General features: G+C 49.2%; 1 long non-coding RNA gene across 1 annotated transcript in view; it reads right to left on the bottom strand.

Annotated features, from left to right (window-relative positions):
• Positions 1-17046, bottom strand: part of LOC140219288 (uncharacterized) — a 55632-nt gene extending 38586 nt beyond the window's left edge. Inside the window, exon 1 of the long non-coding RNA XR_011895442.1 lies at positions 16659-17046. This is a non-coding gene — a long non-coding RNA (uncharacterized lncRNA). The remainder of the gene's footprint in view (positions 1-16658) is intronic.
• Positions 17047-22265: the final 5219 nt, after the last annotated feature.

Raw genomic sequence — 22265 nt, 5'->3', positions numbered from 1 at the left:
TGGAAAAAGGAACTGCTGTGGAACGTAAGCTGAATGTTTGTCTTGTGATATGAGTACTCAGACGTTGTAGTTGTGTCCCTGGCCATAAGTTTTGCTGCTGTTATAGCTTATTTACAAAGTTTCCGTAAAGGATGTTGACAAATGGCAGGGGGGCTGAGAAGTAATTTCGCCCCAGAATTGTGGAACATGACCGTTTTCGGGCTTCGCCGAGAGCAAAACCAGCTAGCTGGGCGCTTGGTGAGTGAGTAAACAGGCGCTCTTTGGCGGCAAAGAGCCCGCGTCGCCACCTCGGGGCATCGTAACCTGTCGCACGTGCTGTCTGGAAACGTGGGAAAGGGTGTGTCGTTGGGGGCTCTTCGGCCCGGAAGCGCGGACGGAGGCGCCCTGCCTGGGACGGACCACGGGCAAAGCGTCATTAGGGCGTCAATGGGCGTGCCTAGGGTACAAAGGGGCAACTTAAAGCCAGAGGGATCGGTGACCCGATGCGCGGTCTCTTAAAAGACAGGCTTGGCACCGGAGACACAATCCATCTCGGCACTTACAGTTTTACGGGCCCGCCGGAGGAGACGAACCACGCACAAGACGGCATGGGGAATCCGTGGGTGCGCTTCGGCAGGGATGCCCTTTGCGGCACGCAGTGCGAGGACGGGGCGACGCAGATGTTCGGTCCCCGTAAGTGTTCTTGAACATGTCGGGAGACTTTCCTATACATGTCGTAGAGGAGGATGGTTGGGATGTTTTTTGTTCATTTGTTGTTTGGCGGTTCCTTTCTCTCCCTCTATCTCTCTGAATGTTCCGAGGAACGCAAGCAGAGGGTGAGAAAAAGAGTGACCAGCGAGTGACAGCGCAGTTGACTCAATCAGGTCACTGGGGTGTCGTGATTTGCCGTGAGAAGATTCGGGAGGAGCAACTGAAGGGCTGAAACCAGGGGCCAGATTCCACTTCGGTTCCGTCTCCGAACCGTTCCTTTTCGGAATGACGTCAAAATGACGACAGCGAAGACCGCGAGGAGAAAGGGGAAGCGAACGGCCAATCGGCGAGCGCACGAACTCGCGGGAGCCCGGCGCACGACTGGCTGGCTTTTTCGGGGGCCGTACACTAAAATATAGGTTGTTTTAAAAAGAAATCAAATATCACAAATAAATGGTAATACATAATATTTAATAAGAAGTCACAGTACGTGCAAGAGAGTGCAGTAAAGAACTATTTTGACGTTTCTTTTGATACATGTTTCTCTTTTCTGTTGGTAGACGGTGTCGCATACGCGCGCGCGCGGTGCCATCTGGGAAATTGTGGGCTTTTTGGCGCGCGCGTTGAAGTTCCGTCTGCCTTTGGTTCCGTTTCTGACACGAAGATTCGCAATGGCACGAGCAGCGACTCGCCGGCCTCTTGGCCTACATGTTTCGCCGCGACAGCGTACTTTGCTTGTAGAGTTGATGGAGCAACACCCGTGACTCGTGAAAGGGCCATCTGTTTTGACGCCAGAAGTTACAAAAGCAAGCAAAGCGCGGTTGTGGCGTGAGCTCGCAGAGATTTTAAATGCAGAGGGGCCAGCAACGAAAACAGCGGACCAGTGGCGCCAGTTGTGGAAAAAAGAAGTCTATAACTCCCCGCCACGACGTAGCCGTCGTGGCCGCTGAACACAGGTGAGTGCAATGATCCGGAGTGCACGTTTGCTTTTGCGTAACAAGCGGCTCGTTTACTTCTTAGGGGTACCGGCGGCGGCCGTCTGTGCGGGTTGCGGGGCCGCATCCTCGATCTTGTCGGCCACTCAAGTGCAGTAGGCGTGTGTGACGGATTTTTCGAAGAGGTATGTTCGACATGAACTGCATATTTCCTAACAGAAGTAATTTCAAAAGTAAATGGAGGTGGTTGCAAATAATCGCGATCCTTAGACCAGTGACTACGTTTTAACTATTTGATGAACTGATGGTATGCTTTCAGCGTTACTTTTCTCGGTCCCTTTTACGACATTTAAAAAAAAAGACATCCGTTAGTTAGTAGTAATTTTCTGTTTACTGTGAATGCACCTTTGTTTGGAGTAGTAATAAACATATAGTCAGGTACAAAGTTCCCAATGCATTATAATTGAGCACTGTATATATACAACAGCGCACATGCATTTTTGGGAGACTATTTATGCAGACCAACGTTGCAGGGTAATTATGCAGAGTCTAATTGATCCAGTTAGTTTGAGTTTGCAAAAATGCAACTGCAAGCATGTTCAAAATGTTGTGTCGAGTGCCATGTTAAGAAAATATATTTTGTTCTAAACTGTAAAGGATGTTGACAAACGGCATGGACGCTGAGAGGTAATTTCGCCCCAGAATTGTGGGAGATCGCCATTTTCGGGATTCGCCGAGAGTAAAACCAGCCGGGCACTTTGGTAATGAGTCGGGAGGCGCTCTTTGGCGGCAGATAGCCCGCGCCGCCACCTCGGGACATCTTAACCTGTCGCACGTGCGGTCTTGAAACGTATGAAAGGGTGCGAAGTTGGGGGCCCTTTGGCCCGGAAGCGTGGACGGAGGCGCCCTGCCTGGGACGGACCATGGGCAAGGCGTCATTAGGGCGTCAATGGGCATGCCTGGGGTACAAAGGGGCAACTTAAAGCCAGAGGGATCGGTGACCCGATGCGCGGTCTCTTGAAATGCAGGCTGGCTCCGGAGACACAATCCATCTCTGCACTTAGCTTTATGGGCCCGCCGGTGGAGACGAACCATGCACAAGACGGCATGGTGAATCGGTCGGTGCGCATCGGCAGGGGTGCGCTTTGCGGCACGCAGTGCGCGATGGTTTTAATTACGGAGCTAGAACGGGGCGACGCAGATGTTCGTTCCCCGTAAGTGTTCTTCAAAGTGTTGGGAGACTTTCCCATACATGTCGCAGAGCAGGATGTTTGGGATGTTATTTGTTCATTTGTTGTTTGGTGGTTCCTTTCTCTCTCTCTATCTCTCTGAACGTTCCGAGAAACGCAGGGATAGGGTGAGAGAGAGTGTGTCGAATTAGTGAAAGCGCAGTTGACCCAATCAGGTCACTGGGGTGTCGTGATTTGCCGTGAGGGGATTTGGGAGGAGCAACTGAAGGGTTAAAACCTGGCTCCCGACCTCTCACGGGGGTTCCGGGCGCAGGAAAGGTGCTCTGCACTTTTGGCTCTGCCGAGTTAAGGCGCCGGTCCCAGTGTAACCGAAGGGTCTTGACGTACGAACGGTGTTATGCACTATCGGCTATGTTGAGTTGATACGTCAGACCCACTGTAAATAGCTGTCCATGTAAATAGTGTGTACATAAAGTCTTTTCTCTAAATGAAAACGTCTATGGTGTCCCATCCGTGATGAAAGAGGAGAAACGACGACAGCTGAAGAAAAGTATCTATACCAAGTAAGCTGGTTACGCCAGCTTGGAGCACTCTGTGCTACGAGAGTAGGAAGAGGTAGAAAAATTTACTTAAACACTTTTCTACAATTATATATTAATTATTGAGGTTATTCAAGCAGACCATGGAGTCAAAGTACCGCTGCTCATTGTGGTGGCCTTGTGTGCTCAGGATAGCACCCTGCCGTGTTCTGCACAATACCTGGATGGGCGTGCTCCAAGCAGCTCACTCCAACAACTGCTGTGCAGCCCGTCACAGCTCCTGGTGACCAAGCCACTCCACGAGGGCAACGATTTAAATCACGTGTTTCTGTTGGAGATCGACCCGGTAAGAGTGGCTTGTCACGTAAGTCCAGCAATGCACACGATTCGTCACCAATGATATCAAGCTTCCCCATTGCATGCCATTGTATAAACCGCTATCTGATGATCAGATCTAGACTGCATAGGTGAAGCGCTGCAACAATGTCTTTTCTGTGCGTATCCTCAGGGACAAGCCAGCAACAGGAGCGGTGCACACCATCGCTCAGGCCAGCTGCTGAAGATTTCTTGCCAGAAATTGCTGCTGGCTATCAACAGTCTTTAGACTTGGCAGCTGAAATCAAATCTGTATGTACATATTCCCTTTGCTGCATGGTTGTTAGCAAGAAAGAGTAATATAACAGTCAGCGCTATTCTACAAACAGGAACTGCAGCAGCTTAAAGACGTGGTGGGTGTAGTTGCGACAAGCTTCCAGCGAGAGGCAGACACGATGCTGGGCCAATCAGCTACCCTGCATCGCCTGGCTGCTGCTACAGAGGCACTGGCCGACTCGCAAGCACGCCAGGTCACAGCACTGGAGCGGATGGCAGCTGTTCAAGAGAACACACTGGCCAACGAATCTGCGTACCAGGCTCGTATTGTTGTTGCAGTGGAGTGGCTAGCAATTACAGGGCACTGCAGCAAGTGCAGTGGCTGTCCACCGTCGCCCCTGTCAGTGCTGAACCTCCAGCAAAATAGCGTCATGGATATTTTATTCTATTCCACTTCTGTCATTACGAGTTCTAAAGGCTCTTTTTAAATGTTACTATTGCCGTCCTACCTTATTATGCTAGTCCAGACAACTGAGGTTTTGTGTGTAGACAAAGTTCTTTCAATTTTATTCATTTTGGTTTACATTTTTTATTTTGCTATATTATCCAAACCAGCAACTCCAGACAATCGTTTCATTTTGTGTGTAGGCAAGAATATTTGCCTTTCATTCATTTCTGTTTGCATCACTTTGTTATGTCATATTACCCAAAATAGCCTAGATTACTTTGTGTACATTTCTTGTTACTACCCTTATTTTACATTATTAATCCTATCAGCTGTGATAGTCTCTGGACAGTGTGCAACCAATAATAACTTCAATTTGTTATTTTAGCTCACTATATCATTCTCTTTCGCAGTCTTATCCTATCTCAGCCGAATACTCTGTGATGCTATGGCACAGTTAATCCTGTCAGCTGTGATAGTCTCTTGGCAGTGTGCAACCAATAATAACTGCAATTTGTTATTTTAGCTCACTATATCATTCTCTTTCGCAGTGTTATCCTATCTCAGCCAAATACTCTGTGATGTTCCCGACTCCTCACGGCGGTTCCGGGAGCAGGAAAAGTGCTCTGCACTTTCGGCTCTGCCGAGTTAAGGCGCCGGTCCCAGTGTAACGGAATGGTCTTGACGCACGAACGGTGTTATGCATTATCGGCTATGTCGAGTTGATACGTCAGACTCACGGTAAATAGCTGTCGATGTAAATATTGTGTACATAAAGTCTATTCTCTAAGTGCAAACGTCTATGGCGTTCCATCTCCGATGGAAGAGGAGAACTGACGACGACGGCAGATGAAGAGAAGTTTCCCTACCAAGTAAGCTGGTTACGACAGCTTGGAACACTCTGTGCTACGAGTATAGGAAGGTAGAATATTTAGTAAAATATTAACGAGTCATTGCATTCAAGCAGCACATACGAATGGAAGCAATGAGTCCCGCAGTATTTATCTACTGTACCTCACTTTTTTAAAAGTAATTATCTCCATCCCCTAATAAGACCACTTTATGCCCTGACACATATGGAATAATAATAACAATAAATGAGACGCAACTCAAATGGAGAGAAACTTGCGCTGCTGATGTCAAGGTGGCGAATTCGCTATAAGGCCGTGGACGGCGCATTTTTATGCAGGCGATATGGAAAACAATCTGTGTTCTGGGTTTTTGGAACCTCAGACTGCTCTGCAAAAGAACTACACGCAGTCGCACGTAATGACCACCCATTACTTTTGACGAAAGACACGTTTGTCAAGGCTATGGTAACGTTTATGCCAGCGTAGCGAAAATACCAGGCTAGCGACTCGTTCTAAAAAAAAATAACATTTCTTAATATCTGTGTGGTTTGTACTATCAATCTTTTGCTGGACACCAGTTTCGTTTCCCGTTGTTTGGATACACAAACGGCGCGAGCTGACCTCCATATCCAGTTTCCGAAGAGAGATAAATAAATACTTGCTGCCTGAAGTCCCACTCCGTCTTTCATACGTGCCATTTTTTTAGATACGGAGGGACGTCTATTTCTAATGGGCATGTTCAATTTGTTTCTGCCTTGCACTGCCCAACCGATCATGTGGTCATCATGGGGTCTGCACCCGGAGCGTCCCGGTGGAACATTTGCATGGGTACATTGATTTGCTGATGGAGTGGGAATCGCACAAAACCATGCTATACGCTTCGAGGTTGCGTTGAACTACCTTTCATCTTTTGTCCTTTTGAAGCACGTGCGTTAAGCTCACTTACTCTGTCTCTCTCTGATTATATATATATATATATATATATATATATATATATATATATATATATATATATATATATATATATATATATATATATTGGTCGCATCATAAGAAGCCAACAATAAGTGACACAAAGGACAACATAGAAAATTGTGCTTACTAATGAAATTAAAGAAATGATAAATTAAAGGACATGACAGTGGATGAAAAAACAACTTGCCGCAGGTGGGGAACGATCTCAAGTCTTCGCCTTACGCGTGCGATCCTCTAACCAAATGAGCTACCGCGGCGCCCTTTTCCATCCACTTTCTTGGGCATTCATGTTTTACTGCTAGAACTAACCCTAAGAGTATATATATATATATATATATATATATATATATATATATATATATATATATGTATGTATGTATCAATGCTCACAGATACGCTATTATAAGCTCTCCCATCACCTCTCTACTCCTAACGCATAACCGGCTTCCCACACTCAACGCACACTTTGACACTCCTAATGCTGACGCATTAAAAGGGGGAGCCCTTCTCAGATGCTAGTTCAAACATATTTATTTTTTTAAAAATCGCTGCATTTTCCCTGGGGCCACAGCACCGTCAGAAACAGCTTCGAATGGCTGCCAGTAAGGACGTCCCCAGTGCTTGTAATGTGACCAGAGACGGCACGCAAGCAGGCGCATTGAGAACGAACGCATACCCATGTCTAGTAGTGGAGATTTTTGGGCTAGTTGGTTCTTTGCATGAATTCAAGTCATAAGGCTGGATTGGCACGGACAAGAAAGGCGAGAGGACGTGCGCTAACTATCAAGTGGATTTTATTTCAGAAAAGCATGATACTTATACCGGCTCAAACGAGTGGAAATCATCGCACGCTTAACGCAGCATTTTCCAGATAGTCCGTTTCCTTTCTTCTCATAGAAATCGACGGAGTGCTGACGCAGTTGGCACCTTCTTTTGGAATCAACCTTGCTTCTACAGTCTCCCACGTATCTTTATCTGTATTTCTAAACACGACTACGCAATCCTTAAACAGTGGTTTACACCCGCAATCATCACAATGCACGGAGACATTCCATCTCGATAACAGTTAAATTTTTGCTTGGTATCGCTGTTAGGTAGTCTTTGTTGATAGCTTAGGTAGCTGTCTTGACAATATGGTTATTACACATGAGCTACCTAATAATAATGTTATCTAGTTTTTAGATATAAAACTAAACGTGACCGCCAATCATTGCTGTTGGGAATATCACCCTAGGAAAACAGAGATGCTGCTTGCGCATGCCTCGTCAGATTCAAAGTTGGAGAGCGAGCAATCGCAAATCTATGTTTTGTGAATGCGCCCTTCAAATCATGCCCCCACCGGATGTCTGGGAGTTTTTCGAGACAAAAAGATCGGCTACTGGAAGCAGGCTAATCACAAAACTTTCCTTGCATTCACAGAGTTAAAAAGGCGTCCCCAAGAAGCCCCCCTGTTGCTCGGGCCTTGACGTCCGCACTCGGGTAGGACCGAAGCCCTTCCTTGGTTGGATTCAATGCCCTCATGCGAGACGTCAGGTAGCTAATGCTTAAAAGACGCCTCGTGTGGTTGGATACACTGTTGTGTGCTGGGGTAAAAGCAAATGAGGAAAATTATATAGTTATAGTTAGGTATCGACACTGCATATAACTTGAGAGAGAACCAAACGAAAAAGAAGGAAAAAAATTGAGATAATAGTTGGAAGTTAGCAAACTAATGTAGAGAATCTGCTCAACACAATAATGCTGCCGAACAAGGTTAGGAGAGATAGCCACCCGGCGCCTCTCTTAGACAACACTAGACATTCGCCAGCTCTCAACGTTTCTCGGCAGTGCATAGATCTTTCTCCAGAGGCCATCCCATAGATTCCTACCGTCCTTCCGGGAAAAAGTTTTTTTAGCGCTGCATACTTCCTTCTTTTGGCGGCACACATGCGAAGCAGTATGCCCTCGTTAACTTCAAGATCCAGAATCGTCACTTGGTTGCCATTTTTGACCACAAGATCTGGTTTCAGGCGGACATTATCTTTTGTTAAGAGAAGTATTTCCGTTAGGTCTGTAGCTTGAGGTTGTCGCTCTTTTATCATGCGAACCACATTTCTGGTGATGAAATTGTGGCGCTCTACTCTTGGAAGATGGACGCTGGGACACTCCTGTAGAATGTGAAATGCTGTCTCAGGTCCTTGGTTACAGCGGCAACATAGTCGCGTACTCGGGTCGGTGGCGTGTCTGTTTGATAACGTTCGTGTCGGATATAGGCTCGTGCGCAAACGCAAAGCTTTAATTCTGTCTCCATCCTTCAACTGTTTGGAGCCGTACACCAACGAAGAGCTGGCAGTTAACTGTGGCTTATGGGCAAACAAGTCCTACTTAGCCTAACTGGCTGTTTTCTGTTTCCACCATGATACGGAGCCTTTCTTCAGGGCGGATTAAACTTGGGAGGCATCAGTTATGTCAGTCGAAGTTTCAGATAGCTGCTATGCGATCCCAGCATGCGCCCGAAATTTTCTTAAATGATTCGTCAACGAATTCAGGTGAAGGAGTCCACCAAGTGCTTTGTAGTGACTAACCAAAACAACTCTTTGTAGTTGTCTGAGGGTCCGGCCGGCCGACAGCGTTGTCGCCCGCCTATGTACGGGCGACAGGAGCGGCGTCTTCTAATTTCCCAAACTGTTCGAGGATGCTTCTCGACTCTTCTGTGCACTTTCTCTTTCTAGACGCCGATAGTTCTTCCTTCTTGTTCGTCTAAAGCCGAACGGATGTCTCTGTAGTTTTCTGTGCATCTTTGGGTTATACTTCTTTAGGCAGGCAGCTGTCATCAGGTTCAGACTCGGCGAAGACCACCCACGACTGTCTGTGAGGATTTCAGTCTGTGCGGCCTGATTGGCTCTGGTCGACGAGGAGTTGGGATTGGAGTTCTGTTTGCTCTCTGACGAGGTGTTGTGACGTTTCCCGAGGGTCGCAGGGGAGTTGGAGCCGGAGACGCCAAGGGACCAGGTCGCAGCGAGTGCTGCTGAGATGTGGTTATGAATTGTACAACTGCCTAAATGTCTAATTCCAATAACTAAAGTTCAAATAAAACAAATCAGGAAATGTCTACGGATCTCCAGTGGGCTCGCCTCATCACAGCGGACAACATCCTACGCTACAAAGTGGTGGAGGTGCGGGGTATCGACTTCCTGTACGGTGATGAGCCAGACCTTGAGAAGCCAGAACAGTACGAACGGCGCTGCGACAATGGCCCACCTTCCAACTGCTGGGACATCAAGACCATTCATCGGACCCCCCCTCTTCAAAGGTACCCCTGAAGAATCAGTCTCGGAGTAGCCAACTTGCTATGAACATCTCATCACTCAACACCTGGGACGATGACACCAAAGGGAAATTTCTTTATTTGGCTTTGGAAGGCGACGCGAAAAAATGGTACACCACCAAAATTTTGACCGGTGCCCCAAATACGTGGCAGAAGTGGGCTGCGCTGCTGAAATTTTGCTTCAGTAGCTGCCACGCAGCAGAAATAGCGCACCTGCGATTGGAAAACAGAGTGCAGCTGCCGTCTGAGAGCCCAGAGCAGCGTCACTACGGTGTGCTGCAACTTTGTGCCCGACTAGACGCAGCCATGAAGGAGGAGGAGCGCTTGCGTCATCTTTTGCGCAGACTTCGGGCCGATACGCAGGAGAAGTTGATCCTCGCTACCCCTACAACCTGTGCAGAATTTCTGCAATCTCTCCAAGGTAGAAACCACGCTGCATTTATGACCCGTGCCCATTTGACGCCTTCGAAGGAATACCCTCCTCCCACCGGCCCGCAGCCGTGGTCAGCGACCATTCCCGGGGAACCAAACGGCCCAGCCACCGTCGCCGCCGCAGCACAGCACTTTGGCGAGCTTCTCCATTCACGAGCGCCAACACTCTGTGTCGACATGCTTGGCGTACACCCACAATTACCGACAAGGCGTTTCCACGGGCAACATGGAAATGAAGGCCATCGCTGAGTCTATTGGCTCACTTGCTGACAACTGAAAGCTGCAGAGGCAGAGGTGTGCCGGCCACCTGCACCACGGCCTATTAGGACGTCTCGCGGCGACGATGGGCGCCCCCGGTGCTACTATTTCCATCGCCTCGGCCACATCGCGCACAATGCCAGATGCAGTACGAAGACCAACAGCGGCAGCAATGGTACGAGGAGAGTCGTAACGGGGAGCAGCACTTTGACTCGGGAAACGGGAACGGCCGGGCATAGGAGGCCAGCCTAGGGCCGTTCAGTCTGCACACTCTCAGAAAACCAACTAATCTCTGTGCCTGTCAGGGCAAATGGAACAAGCGGCAGACTAATTGTAGACACGGGCTCGTCTGTAAATGCTGTTTCCTTAGATCTCGCGCTCAACATCGCTTCAGTTCAACGATTGAGAGGGAATGGAATTTTATTAAGAGGATTCGGAGGACATGTCCTCTCGCCCGAGGGGAAGCGGGAATAATACAATTCGGTGCCACACAAATCGCTGAGAAATTTCTAATTGTAAAGGACTGCCCTTACGAGCTGCTCGGTGGCCTCCCATTTTTCCGAGCAGCTGGGTTACTCGTAGATGTTTCTGCGGAGAAACTGCGAGTTGGAAAGGAAGTGTTTGATCTTGAAGTCAAGTCGAAGAGTGCCACACACGGTGGTGTTCCAGCGCGGTGCGAAGAGCAGATCCGCCTAGAGCCGCGCACCGAGACGGTTGTGCCTGTACAAATTTCTATAGATGGCGTCCACATTGTCGAGCCAAACGAGACTTTGAGAAACGGGTTGTGAGTTGCACGAACTGTAACCAATATGCTGAGTGGACTCCGCATTGTCCACGTGGCCAATCCTACTACGTCGCCAGTGACTCTACATTGCGGCACAAAACTTGGTTGGGCTACGTCCATTTATGAGGCGCAGCTGGGCGTCACCGCGCCGCACTGCACAGCCGGTAGCAGCGACTTCGAAGTTGACACTGGCGCCCATTTGCACCCTTCTGAAAGAGATGAGCTGCTACCACTTGTCAATAAGTTCCGCCATTTGTTTACCGGAAAACACAACCCAATTCAAAGAATTGACGTCACGGAGCATGCCATAGATACAGGTGATTCGGCTCCAATTCATCAACATCCGTACCGACATTCCGCCTTCGAAAGGGAAGTGATTAGCGAGCAGGTTGATGAGATGCTTCGTGATGGAGTGATCAGAGAGTCGAACAGCCTTTGGTCTTCCCCCGTGGTTCTAGCAAAGAAGCCGTATGGCGGCTGGCGCTTCTGGATCGATTTGACAAGAGTCAATGCCGTCACGAAAAGAGACGTGCACCCTTTGCCGAGCATCGACGATATTTTTGATGTGCTGCAGTGATCCCGCTACTTCACGACACTGGAAATGACATCAGGCTACTGGCACATTAGAATCAGAGAGGAGGATAAGCCTAAAACAGCATTTTCATGCGGGCGAGGACTATGAATTCAATGTCGTCCCTTTCGGGCTGTGTAATGCTCCGGCTACCTTTCAGAGGATGATAAACAAAGTGCTAAGTGGTCTCCTCTGGAAAGTGTGCTTGGTGTACCTTGACGACATAGTTATTTTCTCAAAGACGCTGGCATCCCATCTGGACGACCTCGAGAAAGTACTTGTTGCCCTAGAAGAAGCTAATTTGAGGCTAAAACATGAGAAGTGCACGTTTGCCCACGAGGTAATTAGGTACCTGGGACACCGTGATCACTGGTGACACTATAACCCCTGTTCCACAAAAAGTATCTGCCATGGAGAAATTTCCGACACCAAAGAGCAAAAGTCAGGTACAGAGCTTCCTCGGCATCTGTAACTATTATCGGCGCTTCATTGAGGACTTTGTGCGGATATCCCCGCCATTAACAACGTTAACTAAGAAAAATGAAGCTTTTGAATTGAATATGGCATGTGAGGAGGCTATGCGAACGCTCATAGCCAAATTAGCCACGGCACCGGTGCTTCGTCAGTTCGAACCGGGCAAAGCAATTGAAATTCACACAGATGCCTGCGTTTACGGAATCGGCGCTGTGCTCGGTGAGAAGGAGGGTTCCCAGGAACGCGTCGTTGCATACGCCAGTCGCCACCTCAACAAAGCTAAAAGCAACTACAGCACGACAGAGAAGGAGTGTCTCGCCGCCGTTTATGCCTGCAGACTGTTTCGCCCTTATATCTTCGGGTGCCACTTCACCGTAGTGGCCGATCAGGCTTGTCTAGCTTGGCTGATGAGTCAAACATCCAAATGGACGGCTCATGAGATGGCCGTTACTCCTGCAGGAGTATGACATGGGAATGAGGCACCGTCCAGGTTTGAAGAACGGGAACGCGGACATGCTTTCCCGACTGCCCCATGATCCTTTGTCGATTAGTGAATGAAATGCACTACCGCTACTCGCGCTGTATTATGTGGACGTCGGTGAAAAACAGAGGGGTGATACTTGATTAGGCAGATAAGACAGCATTTGGAGAATCCTGATACGCCCGTCGCGAGATTGATGGAAAGAGCCGCGCGTTGTTTCCGGCTCATCGATGGAGTGCTGTACCGAAAAGCCGAGGGCTTCGATGGAGACCGCTCGCGCTTGAGGGCTCAGGTTTTAAAACATTGCCATGATGACATTACAGCAGGTCACCTCGGAGTTCGCGAACTTGGGAGAAGGTGTGGAGCCGTTACTTCTGGCCGAAAATGTTTTCGTCGGTAACAAAATATGTAGCGACGTGCCCAGACGAGAAAAGCAGCACCCTGCAAACCCAAGGGTTTGCTACAACCTATACCTCCTGTGGGGCGGCCATTTGAGCAAGCGGCATGGACATTGTGGGACCATTTGTGTAGAGTAAACGTGGCAATCGTTATGTAATTGTGATGATGGGCTACCCCACAAAATGGGTAGAAGCGGTCGCCTGCCCCGCTGCAACGGCCACTGAGGCAGCCCAAGCTTTTGTGGAGCAAGTGGTTTTGCGACACGGAGCACCAGAGAAAATAATCACTGAGCAGGGCAAGAATCTTGTTAATTTTATTGAAGATTTATTCCAAGTAACGGGGAGTAACCATATCACACCTACCGCCTACCATCCACAGACAAATGGCCTGTGCAAGCGGCTCAACCGTATGCTTGCAGACACGCTCAGCATGTATGTTTCTGCAAACCACCGGGATTGGGACGAATTGCTCCCTTATGTTGTCTTCGGTTACAACTCTTCACAACAGGAGACAACCGGCTTCACTCCGTTTTTCTTGTTGCACGGCCGCGAGCCGACTTTGCCCATTGACGCGAGCCTCAGCCTTCAACGTGGTGACGAGGGTGTCATCGACCCATGTGCAGTGGCGCGCAGGCTTCGCAAAGCCCGAGAGCTCGTAGCCAAGCGCGAGATGGGCCAGCAAGCAAAAAACAAGAAAGCATACGACGCTCGACGGCGGGGTGCAGTGTTTCGCCCGGGGCTATTCGTCTACGTGTGGATGCCCTCGCGAGCAACGGGCAAAACAACAAAGCTCCTCCACCGCTCCCGTGGACCGTTTCGCCTCCTTCGGCAAGTAGCGGAGAACAACTCGTGAAGTCGTGAGCCGCGCCGGCAACAAAAGGGACATTGTATACATAGCGCGGTTAAAGCTGTGTCGCCCACGTACATGTCTCGCCGACGACGCGGACGATGAGAGTGATGGTGAGTGCGAGTGTTCTGCACGCTATGACGCCACAGTGCCGCAGGGTGGCGCAGCAGTTCCGCCCGCCAGTGACCACGGAAGGAAACGTTCAGCTAGTGACACTGAGGTGTACTTTGATCCGCGTGCGCGTTACAGGGAACTGCCGTCCGACACCGAACCGAAATAACTGGTGACCGGTGACAGTGACACAGATTTATTACACCGCAAGTGATGTTGACTAAAACTCAAGACTAGTTAAAACTGTATGTGGCGTTGTGTGTGCCTTCAGACAGATGTGTGCCCAGCAATGCTAGTTAGTGGCATATGTTTGCCGTCTATTTTGCTTTGAGTCCAGTTTTACTTCTGAGCATCTGCAGTTCAGTCTTGGTATAGGTGCTAGTAGGGTTTTCACATGTGCGAAATATTCTTAGTAGATTTATTCGCCTTTTCTGCACGTTATAATGATGATGTCTTTTCTTATAACTGTGCGAGAGTGCTATGGTGTTTCGAGAGTGCATTATAGACTTCTCTAGATTTTTTATTCTGAATGTGGGCGCACTTATGATTTTATAGCTTCCTGCTTAATAAGAGTCGGGATATTCTTATCTTGTAGAGGGGAGATGTCGCGTAGCTTTCTTTGCTTGCGTTTTTTGCGTCGCCTGTGCTGTGTGGCAGTGTTCTTTCTTGATCGCTTTTCTCTCAAGCTGTCTTTTCGCCCACGAGTGGGGAGGCCGACGGGGGGAATCTCCCACGCGGCACCACCCGTTCCGCCTAAGGGTCCGGCCGGCCGACCGCGTTGTCGCCCGCCTTTGTGCTGGCGACAGAAGCGGCGTCTTCTAATTTCCCAAACAGTTCGAGGATGCTTCTCGACTCTTTTGTGCACTTTCTCTTTCTAGACGCCGACAGTTCTTCCCTCTAGTTCGTCTAAAGCCCAACGGACGTCTCTATAGTTTTCTGTGTATCTTTACTTTTCTTTGGGTTATAATTCTTTAGGCAGGCGGCTGTCATCAAGTTCAAACTCGGCGAAGACCACCCACGATTGGCATTGAGGATTTGAATCTGTGCGGCCTGACAGCCTCAATGACAGGCTAAGGGAACACAAGCAAAAACTGAACTGTTATCGAGATTGACCTGTCTCCGTTCATTGTGATGATTGCGGGTGTAAACAACTGTTTAAGAATTGTGTAGTCGCGTTTATAAATACAGATAAAGCTACGAGGGAGATTGTAGAAGGAAGCTTGATTGTAAAAGAAGGTGCAAACTGTGTCAGCGCTACGTCGATTTCTCTGAGCGGAAAGGAAATGGCCTGGCGGCTGGAAAATGTTGGGTTACGCGTGCGATGATTTCCACTCGTTTGAGTGAGCCGGTATGATTGCCATGCTTTTCTGAAATAAAATTCAGTTGATAGTTAGCGAACATCCTGTCGTCTTTCTTGTCCGTGTCAATCCAGCGTTATGACTTCAATTGATGCGTAGTGGCCCTGGCCCTTCCCACTCAATCTGCTTCACCGCACAACTACAACCACATTGCGCCGAAGCTGACCAAAACAATCCGGTGATTATGTAACGCGTATTGCGACTTTACCTAACGCGCCTTTGAGGCACGTTTCTCGACCTGGAGCGAACCAATCGAGTTAGGCCACACTGCCAAAATATAACGGGTCTTGGTTTAAATGTGAGTTCGGCTAGTTGCTTCCAGCATATTGGTAATTAATGGCTGTTTTTTTTTCTTTGTAGTAGGGTTGGGGGTGTTTTTCGGGAGATAGTCGGCATTTGGAAATATAACAGGAAATTACAGTAGACATGCCAATGTCGCAGACGTTGCTACAACAGCACTTGGCCTGAGCAGCATGCACTTGATGCAGGAAATTAGGGAGGCGCGCCGCCCTTTTGCAGGGTAGCCAATTTACGCAGATGTCACAAGTATCCACTGTCATATTCTACGTCACAAGACAATGATGGACCTAAGGTCAACATACTGAACAGCTCAAGCACACGAAATACATATACGGGAGGGGGGGAGGGAGGCAAAATCACTGCGACTTGCACTTGAAGGGCCCACTTTCGTATTTGCGGAAATTGAGAAGCATGCTAGACATGCAGTTCATTGAAAGCAGAAAAAAAAAGGGGGGGGGGGCACTGAAATAAGAGCCGCAAGTTCCGTGACACGTTTTCCACTATGCCCGTCCCACTACCTTTCCCCGCTATCTTTCACCATGTCGATAATCGTGCTCGCCAGGCTGACCATTGCAAAGCTAGAAATCTGACGTCGGCTGCAGTGACGCGGGGTGCAAGTAGTAATAAGTGAATAAATAGAGCAATTCCCTTATATCAATAGTTCGCGCTCTTAACGTCCCACGTTGGCAGAGCTTCTCTCTAATCTGGCAGGACAGAATCGGGAGAGTGCCTTGTGTTGCTCTGAATACCCCACTTCTGCAGCATTTTGTAAAGCAGCCGCGAAACACCACAACGCATCCATTTGTTCGATGTTAATGTCCCGAAGAAATTACTTTCCCAAAATGCCTAGGTTTTGCTAGTTCTCAATTCTTGCACGAATCGACCTGAATAATAATGACACAATCGAAGGTTTCAGCTCTCCAAACATCTCTCCTGCCCACGAGCTGCATCATCTACAGTACACCCTGTTTAGTCAGTCGTGCGAGTGCCTTCAAGTTTAAATGAAGGCGTGCTTTTTGTTTTAAACACCAACTTTATGGACATACGGCGTGAAACATTGCTCGAACATTTGCTTAATCTAGGGAAACGAAAAAAAAAAGAAAGGAGACGTTGTCGCTCACCTTACAGGTGTGTCAGAGCGCGGCGAGACGGTGCTTCACGTGGCGTGGTCTCTTCCTTGGAGACGGGCGAGGCGGGCGCACAACCAAATGAGTCCGCTTGTCACCAGAACTGCACAGTCAGAAACGAGCAGAGAAAAGCGCAAACAGCTTGCCCCTCCCTGTCACACTTGTCTCGATCAGACAGAAACGTGGCGGTTCCCGCCAAGTTCTAGGTGGCGTTGGTCTCCCTCGCCAGCGTGTACCCCCTCGTTCCTCCGCCGACGCGAGCGCTCGTCTTTCCCCTAGCGGACTAATGCGAACTCGGACGGGCATTATCTCCGAGACTTTGCGCCGCGCGCCATCCTTCCCGGGCGGAGGGTGTTGTCGCGCGCCCTCCCACTTGACCGACGCTCTTCCCGGAAAGGGGTCACAGAGGGTCTTTGGTCCTACACGACGGGGGATTCCTCGAACAATGGCGCCACCTCTATGTGCTTGTGCAAATACCACAGATGCGGCGGTGGTGTGAGCAGGGGGCCTGCGAGAATATCCTCGTGAGCCAAAAAAAAAAAGGGGGGGGGGGGGTGACGAAAACCAAGCAGCGCCTGAGCTCTTTCCTACTTTATTTTTTAAAGGCGAAGTCCTTGATCACGGTACGAGCACCGCAGAAGCGCGCTACTCAAACGCACAGGTACACTAGGCAGAATAGCCCCTTCAGTCACGAATTACGTTTGGCTGTGGATAAATCTGTGAAACGCATAGTTTTATGCCAAGGTACTGGAGACTGCATCGAAAGCAAGTCAAGGTAGGATGAGACTGACTTTGTCCATTTTATAGGGACCCATCATTAACGGAGAGTAACTAAATATTTCTTTATTGTAGAGTAAGTCATGCTACGTTTTTTCGTTGAAAAATATTGGATCATCCGCTCGACTTACACGCGCAGATTAGTTGTTGGGCGCAAGCCTTACAAGAGGAAAAAAATCTCACACTCGCTACAGAAACGCCTCACTTCAAACGTCCCGCGTCAAACACGGTAGTGCCTTCATCAAAGCAGTCGTCTGAAGCGGTACATTTCACTCAGACGTGAAATGGGTGTACCTTAGGAAAGCAGAATGATCAATTTACTCGAAGCTTGATGTTCGTTGTTGTTTCTCTCGCAACCACTGCGCGGTAATGGCAAAGATAAGTCGCACCCACAAACGTGGTACGCCGTGAGTGACCGGGACAGAACATCCTTAAAAAAAAAAAAAAAAAAAAAGGTTTCCCTCCCGCCTGACAGCCAGCGCGAGGAAACGCTTGGCCCATTTTTCCGATACTCGGTCTCACCTTGTGCACACCGTCGCACAACACCATCGCTGGCGCTCGCCGTCACGCAAGTGTTGTCAGAGGTTACGTTGCAGGACAGGGTGCTGTTACTTGCTTCGAGCAGCAGTTCGCCTTAAGAGCTGCGTCATGGCCTGATACACCACGCTATAGTACACTTTAAGAATCATCTCCTGGCACAACGCTGAACCTATCACTGTTGCTGTTGACGGCTTGCCATTCGTGCAATACTGCCAGTGTTCTTCTTTTTTCAAATAATTTATTTGACTCGATTCGAACAGAGGACCGCTGGCACGGAAGCCCGACATTTCACCGCGAGCGCTTCTCCCTCCTCCGCCAACTGCCTTCCGCCTCGTGATCAGATCACCCCCGGAAATTATTTTAAATTAGCACACCATCACACGTGAGAGCTCGGCACAATCCAGAATACAGCGCGGGATAAAAATGTGTGCCGATCACGCAGATGGGGAAGTAATAGATAAACAAATTTACGAGTCCGACGCTTCTATACTGCCCTCACGCGAGCGGTGATGCGATAGCATGCGGTGCACAGTGACACCGCGCCTGTGTATCGCTTCAAACTTGCTCAGAAAGCGTGTCTCTAATGTACAGTTATTCAAACAAGGGACAGGAGTGCAGGGGGAAATGAAATATTTAAGGGATGAAAAGTCGTCAAGCAGGGAATGTAGCTCCAACCTGACGATATCGTCCTCGTTCGACGACTTCTTCGTGATCCATAGTTTGGCATTCAAACACAGCGAATGAAAGTAGCTAAGAAGTCCATCAACTGCGGGCGTCATCCAAGTGAACGTACGGTCAGTTGCGTGATCGCGCACAACGATTAAATACGGTTAATGACGAACAAGACAGGTGACGGGGGCACGTCCCAGTAACACGTATACCACGCCTTTTTTTTCCCTCCCCCAATCTGTTGAAGCGAGGTAAGGCTCCGCTACGACTTGTGATTCAAGACAGACGGCACGTGTGGGTAAACGCGATGGCTCTCCTTCAAAAAAATATTATAAACTGCACTCAAGCATCCGTCGTGTCGCCGGGTCTTCACGCGCAGACGACAAAAGCTTGCGGGCCACGGGATTTCCGAAAGCATTGTATTGTAGCAGTATTGAGTAATACTGTACACGACAATGCTATTAGCATATTCCAGTCGATGCCAGAAATGCAAATACCAGGCTGCGAATATATTCGGCTTTTTCTCGGATCTCGTGCCCCGCAATATTTTGTCGCAGGGTGTACGTAACGCTTGACCGGCGCCGACAACTTCACTAAGATGGCAGGTTGCAAGAACGATTACAGCCCATCCCCGAAAAATGCAGGCGTCATTTTACTTCGTAGCCCACAAAAATGCATTGTAGACAATGATCGTGCAAAGCGTCGCCAAACTGACTGCGCGACGGATAGGCCAGCAATTGCTTGCTAACGGCGCTACACCACATTGCTTGCGACTACACAGAAAAAAAAAAAAAAAGAAAGTAACTTACCTTGTAAGAAATGTCTGCAGCACACTCGAGAGTTGGCCGATGGTGGCCGCGGTCAGCCGCCGAGAATGACGCGGCTCATTGCCTGAATTCGTTTGGCTGCATGCAAGCCGGCAGCAAGAAATCTAAACAGAGTGACAGCTCCGTCTTTGCTCCTGAAATTCGCGCAGCCTACGGAACCTCACCGAGTTAGCATTGCCTGCGATTTGCTGCTTCCGTACCGCAAAAATCACGAAAAAAAAAAAAAACTGGCAAACACAAGCTGCGCTCTTGCTGCGGGAAGAGTGCGACCACGCGACCCAAAAAGAAATGGCGTCGTATGCCATCCCATAATGCACGGCGCGGCAACACGCCGCGCATACGCAGCAGGTGCACCCTACAGGGTCCAAAGGGATCTCGCCGAGAAACAGGAAACGGCGCGTATGCCCGCAGTACGCTTTGTTCATCGATTACACATGCGCACTGCAGTTGTAGGTAACAGTGAAGCGACGAGTGCATGCACAATTAACTTGTTGCCGTTGCTGACGTCTTTGTCACAGTCGGCGAGAACGGTGTCGACCTCCGCGCCACCGAGGTTATTGGGCAGGCAGCACTTCAGAAGGGTCCGCGCTACAATCGAATAGGGCAGAGACGTTCTCGATTTTGTGTTGAAACACGGCTTCGTACGCGGCAGCGATCACTGTGTGGGGCCGTTTGGTTAATGTCACTGCAGTTTGAAGAGCCCGAACAAAGAAAGAAAGAAACGAACAACCAGTTACATTCGTGTAACGAACCCAATGTTGTGTCGGCAGCGGCAGGCAAGCGGGGGGCCCCCGACGGGCGAACGCGCGGCTAGCGCCGGCGCAGTGAAGGAGACACGGAGCTAACTGCTCCCGATGAAAACCGGAACGAAGACTCCGCCGACCCGCGGCTGTTTATTACTTATAAAGGCTTCACACGCTAGATGACACCTCCCGATTGGTCCAAGCTTGTCACATGACAGAAGGGGGGTGCGCCATCTAGCTAAACAACTACAAAACATACATGTACGATGACACAGAGATCTGACAGGGGGCGACACTATACTACATCATCCCCCCCTGGAAACAAAGCAAGCATACAGTGAAACGCGCACGCAAGGCGCGCACTTAAGTCCAAAGACAAATTCAGTTCGTTCCCCCCACGTTCACACACACGTGCACCAGATGCGCACAAGCACGCACTTAAGTCCACAACAAATTCAATTCATCCCCGCCCAAGTTCACATACACGTGCACCAGTCTTGGGCACCAAAACACAGGCACTCACTAAGTCTGACAAAGAACACGGCACAAAACTCACTGCACCGCAACAAGGAGCACATTTTATACCTGTGTTAATGAAACATGTGGACTGTCTCAACGAGGCCCCTAGCCGTGGCATTTCGAAGACGGAAATACACTCTACACTACATAAACAAAATCATCGAGCCACGGAGGCCGTTTTCTGTCACGATGAGGACGCGTGCGTACCTCAGAAGAACTTTGGGGGTTGCGACGCGTATCGGTCGACTTCGAAGACCCAGTCGTCCCACTACTATTTCCCTCCCCCTGGTTGGACAATTGAATGTGGTTAGCGCTCAAAGCTGGAGAGGGTTGCCCAGGAGGCTCCTCTCGAAGTCCCAACAAGTCCTGGGAGGCTACTGATTCCTCCACGGAATCAGAGACGACTGCTGACTGTGCAGACTCGGAAGTGATACAGCCAGACGAACTACTTAACTGATGCCTATGAAAGGACGATGTCACTACAGACGAGTCATCGGAATGACTATCCAGGTTTGAATACGAGTACAAAAAATCTTTATCCGTTGTGGACAATGTACTATGTTTTGAATTATCTACTACTGTGGTTAACTTAGACGCATTCCACGTCTTCCCATCACTGAGTACAAAAGAGGATGGTCCTACCTGGGCCTTAACTGTACGAGGTTTACTGTACTTAAAAATTCCTTTCCTGTTAAATCTTATTCTGACGGTGTCTCCCACCTTGATACGAGTTGCCTGAGCACCTCTACGTTTGTCTACGTACTGTTTAGTCTGCGACTGTTTCTGCAAGACCCTTTCTTGCACTTGAGACACAAGACTGTCCTGTTCTCGTAGATCTACACAGAGCCGCATGGTTCCATCCTTCTTGTGCACCACCACGAGTGGAGACACCCACTCAGTAGCCTCGACGCGCTCGATGATGTCGCAGTCCTCGAGACGTCGCAATTCATGTGTGACCTGGTCACGGAGAGCCAGGGGTAGTCGGCGCAACTTTGAAGATACTGGTTTCGCATCTTGCTGCCGATGAATTCGGTGCACAAAGTTGTTGACGAGGCCCAACTCGTCACTGGAAAGGTGATCAAAACCCGGAGGCACACCTGTGGGGCTCTGTACTGAAGGAAGCGATGGTAGACGACATGTCAGCGACGTACCGTCGATCTGTATGCCCAAGCGTTGGATGGCGTCTAAACCCAGCAGTGATGTTCCTGTAGTCGTTACGTGGAACGTGACGGAGCATGACCTTTGGAAAAACTGGACAGTGGCTTGAAACAGGCCTTGAATGTCGATGCATTGCTTGGAGAAATTTTTCAAGTCCACTGTTTGTGACAGTCTGTGCTGTCGACCAAAGTGCTTTCCAAAATCTTCGGCCGTCATCAATGAGACAGACGCTCCCGTATCCACCGGCAGTCGCATGGAGATGCCGTTCACTACGACTGGAACTTCCAAATCTTTTTTAGTTTCAAAAGCGCTTACCGTCAAGACAGACGCGGACGGCTGCCCTGCGGAAGTTGAAGACAGCGTCTCTG

The sequence above is a fragment of the Dermacentor andersoni genome, chromosome 7, assembly GCF_023375885.2.
Source record: "Dermacentor andersoni chromosome 7, qqDerAnde1_hic_scaffold, whole genome shotgun sequence".
Taxonomy (NCBI): domain Eukaryota; kingdom Metazoa; phylum Arthropoda; class Arachnida; order Ixodida; family Ixodidae; genus Dermacentor; species Dermacentor andersoni.
This window is presented reverse-complemented; position numbering and strand designations above follow the sequence as displayed.